The 8,626-nt window shown below is 44.2% G+C and overlaps 1 long non-coding RNA gene across 1 annotated transcript in view; it reads left to right on the top strand.

Annotated features, from left to right (window-relative positions):
- The first annotated feature begins 414 nt into the window (after positions 1–414).
- The window catches only part of LOC123020629, a 34,876-nt gene continuing 26,664 nt past the window's right edge, over positions 415–8,626 (top strand). The window contains exon 1 of the long non-coding RNA XR_006414158.1: positions 415–689. This is a non-coding gene — a long non-coding RNA (uncharacterized LOC123020629). The remainder of the gene's footprint in view (positions 690–8,626) is intronic.

Raw genomic sequence — 8,626 nt, 5'->3', positions numbered from 1 at the left:
GGGCAGGCTGCTCTCCTTGCTTCGTGGCACTCGGGCATTTCACAGGCGCTGCTTCAGCAGCCAGTCACGGGTCTCCCATTCTGTGCACAGTGCAGCAGTGATAGCACTGCAATTGGTCAGGAAGCCGTGTAGCCCGCCAGCCTCTCCCTTGCATTCAGGTTTCCCAAGTGGTGGTGACCCTGTAAAAGGCAGAACTGAACTGTTGGTAAGAGGCAATCCTTTCAATGGCTCTCTCTGTGTGTGCATGTTCTCAGGCATTTATTCCTGTTACAAGAGCTGTGTTATTTCCCCTCTGAAAGGCTGGAGGGACACTTACCTAGTGACTATGGGAAGGGGCGTAACTTGGTAGCAGAGGAGATCCTTTGCATGTACAATTTTCTAGGCTGCCTTTCAGCGTTTCCAGGCAAGACCAGAACAATTCTTGCTTGAAACCTTGGACAGCATCTGCCAGTTTGTGTTGACAGTACTGGACTAGATGTACTGATCATCTGATTCGTTAATAATTCAACTTCTGATGTAAACCATCCGCAGCCTTTTCTTTCTCCCTTAGGGGAGACCTACAGTGGGCACCCATGAACTGCTGAAGGTGTTGTGCACAGAAGACTCGCCCTTCAGATGGAGCCAGTCAGGCAGCTGCTGAGGAGTGCGGTTGGGGCACTTCGTCAATCGGTGCCCAGGCGTGCAGCCCGGTATGTAAACAATCCACACATTCTAGAGCAATAAAACTAAAGTCCTTTAATGCTAATTGTCCACAAGATTTACAACTCTATAGGTAAGTTCCCTAATAGCGGTCCTTGCTAAGTAGATGTTAACTCTCTAATGGCTTCTCTTCCCAAGTTTTTGGCTTTTGAGAAATCCACGACACCTATTGTGTCTTCTGTTTCCGGATCAGGGAGATCAGCATCAGAGGGGGAAGAGGCAGCTTGCTCTGCCTCCTTCTGAGTAGAACTTGCAGCTTCCCCTTTCTCATGACTCTCCGTCTCTGATAAAGGTCCAGGCGTTTGCTCAACGTGGTGGGGGTCAGAGGAAGACGCAGCAGCTGGCTCAGCTGTCTCTGCCTTGGGTTGTGGGGTCGACTCTTGGGCACTGGGTGTCAAGTGCAAGGTCTCCTCAAGAGCCACTGTTTCTGTCGGGGCTTCATGCACGACAATCGGGGAGGGGTGGGACCCAGATGTTCCCTCCTACTCCATCACATGTTTGCTGGGCACAGATACCGAGTGCTTGAACAGGGCTCTTACTGATCATATCCTGGATCCAAGGGAGACAGAGGAAGAGAGCACCACCTTTTCAACATCAGGTTGAGAGGGGGGAAAATCAGCCTAGAGCTGGTTCATGCATCCATGCATGGAAAGTGCATCTTCTAAGGACAGTAAACTTGACATAATCGCTGCCTTCAGAAGGATTGTAACTTGCAATAGCAAACAATTCTAGTCAGAGGTAATTTCCCACTTCGGCACTCATGTTGGCACATGGCCCTGCTGTCATCAAGTTACACAGAATTGCACGAAGCAGTCCTCCGTCTACCTTGCTCAGTTGCATGATTCCAGATGTAAATCTTTGGTTAAAAGTCCAAAATCACAGGAGCAGGGAGAACCATTTCTCCAGGCTCACAAGCAATGACCAGAAAAGGCCAGAGATACTTTGCAGTATCTTAAAAAGAGCCTTGCTTAAAAGTAAGCCGTCATGTAGCGTTTGCGTAAAACCGTTCTGTCAGCCTGCACAGGAAGCAGCTGCTGAGCAGGAGCCACAAGTGTGGAAGGTGCAAATGAGTCACACTTTTACATGGCTGCCTTACCACCCACCTTTCCCAAGTCCCCCCCACCCACATTTAAAAAGTTCCAAAGGTTCTTTCCTCTTACCTAACCTCCAGATAAACTCTTTACACAACTGAACATAAAGCAAAAATCATTGCACGAGATAGGATCCATGCATTCATTATAAAAAGCTTTTTCAAACCCGTGTTACTAAGGCTTTCCCCTCTTGTAAAATAGTAGCAAGGAATATGCTTCAGAAGTTGATATTGGCTCAGTGTCACTCCTGTCTGTCTGAAAGAGTTTCCTGCAGGTTGAACTATTTTTGAGATGTTGGCGTTATTGTTTTGGATGAATCATCATTTATAGAGGACTATCAATGTAGGTGATACATTACATCAGAAGCAGAAGATAGCAACTCCTACCTCAACCGGCTTTTAGACTATAGGAATGCACCTGTGTTTTTTCTGACCTAGCCACAAGCTTCGGAGGAGGTCACCACATTTGCCATGAACTGCACACCTGGGATCGCTGCTTTACCTTCACAGGCCAGTTAGTAGGTGTTAAATTGCAAGCAGAGAAAGTGAGGAAGAAGCCTGTGCAGCAGTATTTCTGTTTGAACTGCATTCTGCTTGGCCGATCCAAACCTGTCAGGGCACATCCTGAGTTTCTGTACAAGGTGGCCATCTGCCTCACTCTACAGAGGAGAGTCTTCTGTTTGAAAGGATGCCCAGTCCAACTCTGGGTTAAAGGGAAAAAACACTAAAGGGGCAGGGCAGGGATTAGAAATAGCTTATTGACACTTAACTTCTGGACAGAGGAACAAACACACACACAGGTCAACCAGTCACAGTTCCCCACTATGAAGAGATATACTGTTTGAATTATAGCAGTTATTCCAGTTTAAATTACAACAATTATTTCTAAATTTGCATGCACAGTGGGTTAAACTGCTGAGCTGCTGAGCTGGTTGACTGAAAGGTCAACAGTTCGAATCCGCAGACGTCCCAGCTCCTGCCAACCTTGCAGTTCGAAAGCATGCAAATGCAAGTAGATAAAAAGGTACCACTTCAGTGGGAAGGTAACAGCATTCTGTTCTGTGCACTTCACTGTTTAGTCATGCCAGCCACATGACCACGGAGACTGTCTGCGGACAAACACTGGTTCCCTCGGCTAGGAAACGGAGATGAGCACCACCCCCTAGAGTCAGACATGACTGGATTTTAATGTCATGGGGAAACCTTTACCTTTATATGTATTTGCTTATGTGCATTACCATGCAAATTTCTTTCATTCTGTTTTTCAGAGGTAGATTTCCTCTTTTTCTGCTATTTCAGTGGCCATCCTATCTGCCCATCAGACTGTTTCGACGGATGGATGGATGGATGGATGGATGGATGGATGGATATCCAAATAGGCATTCCAATCCCAGTCTGAGTCTGTGGGGAGAAAGAGGGAGAAAAGAGAAAGGCCTTACTACATCCAGCTATTCACCCACAGCATTTTTTACCTTTCAAAATAAAATTGACATACCTGAATTCCATCTTGTTTTGAGCCCAGACAAAACACTTTAGCATGCAATTCATGGTGTCAACTGCCTAGTGGGGAAGAAAGAAAATGATACCTTAAACCACAACATAAAATGACAGGGAAAAATAGATTCACTCATGCTGGCAGATGGCTTACATTTGCAACTGAGAAAACCCAATGATATTCCCGCTATGTTGTTTGCTTTGCCCACTTGAATGAATGGGGGGTTTTATACATAAAGTGGCCACTGCTTGATTTTGGGCCAGCCCTAAGTTACATCACATAGGTCAGGCTGCAAAAAGAATAAGAGCACAGTCCTATGCATGTTTAAACAGAAAAAAGTCCTCCATGTCCCATGCTCCCCAGCAATGCTGGCTGTGGAATGCTGGAAATTCTAGGACTTTTTCTGTCAACATACACAGGATTGCACTGTAAAAGACACATATCAAATGATATAACACCACTAGTTTATCACTGTAATCTGTATCACATTGTGTAGTTTTGTTTTGTTTATTTATTTATTGTTGCATTTATGTCATTCTGTTTTATGTTCACTGCTTTGTTGCCTTTGTAGAAACTGGTATATAAATTACAACAACATTCGCACGTTGTTTTCCCACATTCTGGGTAACAGGTTCTGGTCTCTCTCTCTCTCTCTTCCAGTGAGCTTAGGACAGGCTTTGCAGGAACAATGCAGACCCAAACAGTGGTCTTTGGGTATTTGGGTTTTTGCACAACATGAGCACAGAGCAGAGAAGTGAGCCCAGAGGCTGAAACGGCTAATCCTAAATCAGGGGTAGGCACTCTGGAACACTCCAGATGCTTTGGACTACTGCATCCTGTTCTTGAAGCAACTGCAGATTGGATGGGTTAATGCAGGGAGCAGGATGGAATTGCATAAGAAGTCTTCAAGTTTTTCATATCTAGGACTGAGCGTCTGCTCATACATGCATTTTTAAAACATATATTTGTATAGTAGTAACACAGCTGCTACCATGTGCCGTAGGTCTGGCTGGGATCCAGGGATGATTCTGTCCCATGCAGTTATGATTTCTTTACCTTTCCCCTCCTGCATGAAATGAAAGATAGCACTGCAGATCAAAAGCATATGCCCAGTCCTATGCATATCAACTGAAACAGAACTTCCATTGAACTGTATGGGACGTACTCCTGCATAAGTATGTATAGGATGGCAGCCTCAAGTTACAGTCATACACATGGGCACATGAAGGTCACTTCTGTGCAAATACACAATCAGGTTGATTCAGAGTGTGTGTGTGAGTGTGTGTGTAGGAGGGGGACTTATCAGCCAAAACACTGTATGTGACCATGTGGGATATAGGGTGGGATTCTGGGCCTGCAGGCCTGTACCACCAGTGCACAGGACTCCCTCAAAGGGTGGTCACTTGGGAATTCCGAATGCCTCACAAATAAAATGAGGAGCAAGGGGATAGGAATTTACATAAGTTTTGCATGTGCTAATTGATATGCACCAAAGCAAATTTATTAGAGATAAATATATTTTAAGTAGAAATGTAACACATTTCACCTTAGGTTTCCTCACTGTGCACTAAGTATCGAAGGGCAACAGCTCTTGTGTTTCATTACCTTTAAACTAGAATTGTGCCCGTCAAACAGAGGTCATCTTCGAATGGTCCTCTGACAGTCCTTCAAACAGAGGACTGCTTTTTGTAAAAGAGGACATGTGGGCACCCAGCTTGGGTCTCCTGAAGCTCAGTTTCCACCCACCTGGTTCAGCATTTTTCTCCTGTTGTTTCACCTTGATAGTGGGGTGAGGGAGGGAGAGCATTAAAAAAAAATCCTCCACCCTATTTACAGAAATAATTCATCTTTTTCTTCAACTCAACTGAACCATACTATTGTGGGGATTAAATCTCTTCCTGGATTCATTCCTCCAGGCAGAGATCTTCCATTTCATTTTTCATACATCATAAATAACCAGTTCCAAGTGTTAGAATAATAAAGACATCCATCTGTACACATACACTAGCCATCATGCATCACCTTTGAAATACATTTAGGTAAGAGGCACGGGCAAATTGGGACAGGAAAAAATCATACAATTCTCAGTCAGCCATGGGGGCAACGGCAGTGCCTTTGCCTGTTTAAATATCCCTAAGTTTGCACCCTTAGCTCTACCTGTGAACCCAAGTCTTTAAAAGCTGTGCTGGATCAGCAGCTAAGACTGCTTTGGGATGTCAGACATCCTCATCCAACTCATAAAATTCAGTATAAGTCTTTAAGGTGTGCCTTCAAGAAGTTGGCAAGCAGGCAAATACCTTTTTTGATCTTTTCAGGCAAGCAAGGCTACCAAAAAGAGATGCATTTCCTCAAAGTCCTATGTAGTGGTAGAAATACAACTATTCCTATAATTCTTCAGGATGAAATGGGGAAGGAAGGACACCCATTCCCTGATTCCAACCCCAACCCTCACAAAGAGAGGGCAACCTGAGGCATGAACTGCTGCAAAGCGTTTATGTAAAGGGGCAGAGAGCTCTCTCGCGCGCGCTCTCTCTCTCTCTGTTTCTCTAAAGCCAGTTCCCAGGGCACCATAATATTCTAATGTGGCTAAGGAAAGGGGGGAAAAAACTGGAACGCAAGTAGGACATGGGCTAACTCCATTTGCAATGGTTCTCAAAAAAGATGATGTGACAAAAATAATACGTACCACAAAGGGAGTGTTTCATAAACATTTATTGCTGAAAATTGAATTCCCTTTTCAATATTTAGTTAATAATCTTTGCTTTCACTCTGAATGGCCTTCCTTTGCTTCCTTTTCACAGACAGCACACCATCAAAACTGCTTGGCTTTACAGCCAATTACACAAGTCTTCCCTAACTTGGGCCTTCACGTTGTTTTAGACCACAGTTCCCATCATTCTCCACCAGTATGGCTAAGGGTGATGCGAGTTTTAGTGCAAAATATCTGGAGGGTACCAGGTTGGGTAAGGCTGCACTACATAATATTTATATTTGTCTAGAATCATAAGCATTAACCAGAGGGGGAAATGGTGTCAAAGCAGTAGCTGCAGGCAGCAGAAATAAAAGTGAACCGTTCTTTCTCTATTTAAATGTGATAGATTTATAGATCACTTTTCAGGGGATATATTCTTTAAAAGTTACAAAACATTTTGTACAATACCATACAAGCCAGTGTGGTTAGTGGTTAAGAGTGCCTAGCAGGGACTCCCAAGATCTGGTTCTAATCCCCATTCAGCCATGAAGCCCACTTGGTGACTTTGGGCCAGTCACTGCTTGTCATTCTGATATACTTCACAGTGTTTTATAGTTTGTGTATTTGTGTGTGTGTAGTAAACTGGATTTTGTAAACTGCCTTGTGTTCCTTGAAAGAGAAAGAAAGGCAAGATATAAATGCAAAGTAACAAGAACAACATAACCAACCCCTAAATGCAATATTCATTTCATAAATATTCATAAATAACTAAAATAACAAATACAAGTATGCAGGATTTTTTCTCTACCATACACAAACATAATATTTCCAAGATTATAAGAGAAACAGGAGGACTTTGTCACAGCAGTTCTGGGATAGTTACATCTATAGAAGGTGTAAGAAATGTGTGGCCCTCCTGGTTGGCTTGGATCAGAACTCCCATCAGCTCTGGTCACTGTGCTGCTTGGGGCTGATGGGAGTTGGAGCTCACAAAATTTAGAGGGTTACTTATTCATGCACACAAATGCACACTTCCATAAATTATATAGCTGCAGAAGCACCAATATGGTTAATGCTGAAGGATCAAACAGCATTCCAGCCATTCACATAAAAAGTAGCATGTGTCTATTTACAAGCCCCCTAGATTATTCAGTGGCTTTTCATTCAGACAGTCTAGAAACTGAAGCTTATGTGGAAGAATAGGAGACCTGTCAATGCAGCTTAGCCCTTGGGGATGTCTGTGCCAGCTCTTCCACCGCCATACACAAAGCCTGCTTGTGTGACACGGTGCTCGCCTTCCCTTTCACTGTCCCAAAGAGTAAGCAGCAGATTGTTTTGTTTCTCTGTTGAGCTCTGTGCAAATAGGAAAGAAGGAAGGAAGGGAAGAAAAAAGCAGTCGATAGGAGAAATAATGAAGACCGTTTATATTCCAGAAGGCATCTGGGGTCACGGTTCCTTAAGCTACAGTTTTGTCCAGTGGGAAGCAACTTGGCTTCCCACTGCACTCCAAAATGTCGCTGACTCACACCCGCTCCCCCGCCTCACAGTGAGCGAAGAACAGCTTCCCTGCACAGTCCTGCAATTTGCCACATTTAGCTTTCCAAGCTGTACCACAAACCAGAATAGCCGACACACAGACAGACAGAGGCGGCGCAACAGAGATTCCTTGTGGTGCTCCAGATGTTATAGGACTGCAATTCCCATCAGTCCTAACCAGCAAAGCCACTGGTAGGGATGATAAGTGTTACAGACTAACAACATCAGAGATTGTCCACCCTTGCTTTAAGGCTGCTCTGCATTAAAAGAGCAATTATGGAAGGAATCACCCGCGAAGCATTACATGTCATTTTGTCCTTAACGTTCATTCTATGCTAAATGCTACTAAAACTTCTCGATTACTTAATTTAATGTACAGCATCTCTGCCTGGGCATGTCCAACCAGATTGAATAATAGTTGGCTACTAGATTAGTCCATGAAAAAGGAGGGAAATGCAGCAAAATGTAACATTTCCAAGTCTTCCCCTTAGTTTGGGAATTAATTTTTTGAGATGTGTACTGAACACTAGAAGAGTTGTGTTAATCAGACCCATATAGTCCAGCAAGCCATTCCCACAGTGGGCAGCAGATGCCACTGGGAAGCTCACAGCAGCCTCCTGGTCAGGGAACAACTGGTATTCAAAGATACACTGCCACTGTCCTCCAGGAATTTGTCTGGAGCAGAGGTTCCCAATATGGGGAACTCCAACAGCATTCCTATTTCCTGCTCCCATTTATACTGTTGTTATAAATTTTAGAAGGGGCAGTTATTTGCTGTTTAGCAGGAAGGAAGAGAAAATTGCTTCCTAGCTGGTCTATTTATCTCCCACCCCCAGACCTTTCTCCTTTGTGTGCTCTCTCTCCTTCCCTCTGCAACTTCTAGCATGGCTTTCCACCCACCCACCCCCTGCCCCACCGCACTCCTTTAATTTGTTATGTTCCCCCCTCCAAGCCTCTAGACTTGGACTTTCTCTCCTGCTATCACTTGACCATAACCCAGTCCTAGCCTTGTGTTCTCTCTCTCCCATCTCTTTCTCTCACTAGTTCTCCCACCACTAGCCCATAGTTTTTTCTCTTTCTCTCCATATACTGTTATCTGGCTATGTCACCCCCA

The sequence above is a fragment of the Varanus komodoensis genome, unplaced genomic scaffold (assembly GCF_004798865.1).
Source record: "Varanus komodoensis strain SLA01 unplaced genomic scaffold, ASM479886v1 scaffold14_3, whole genome shotgun sequence".
Lineage (NCBI taxonomy): Eukaryota > Metazoa > Chordata > Lepidosauria > Squamata > Varanidae > Varanus > Varanus komodoensis.
This window is presented reverse-complemented; position numbering and strand designations above follow the sequence as displayed.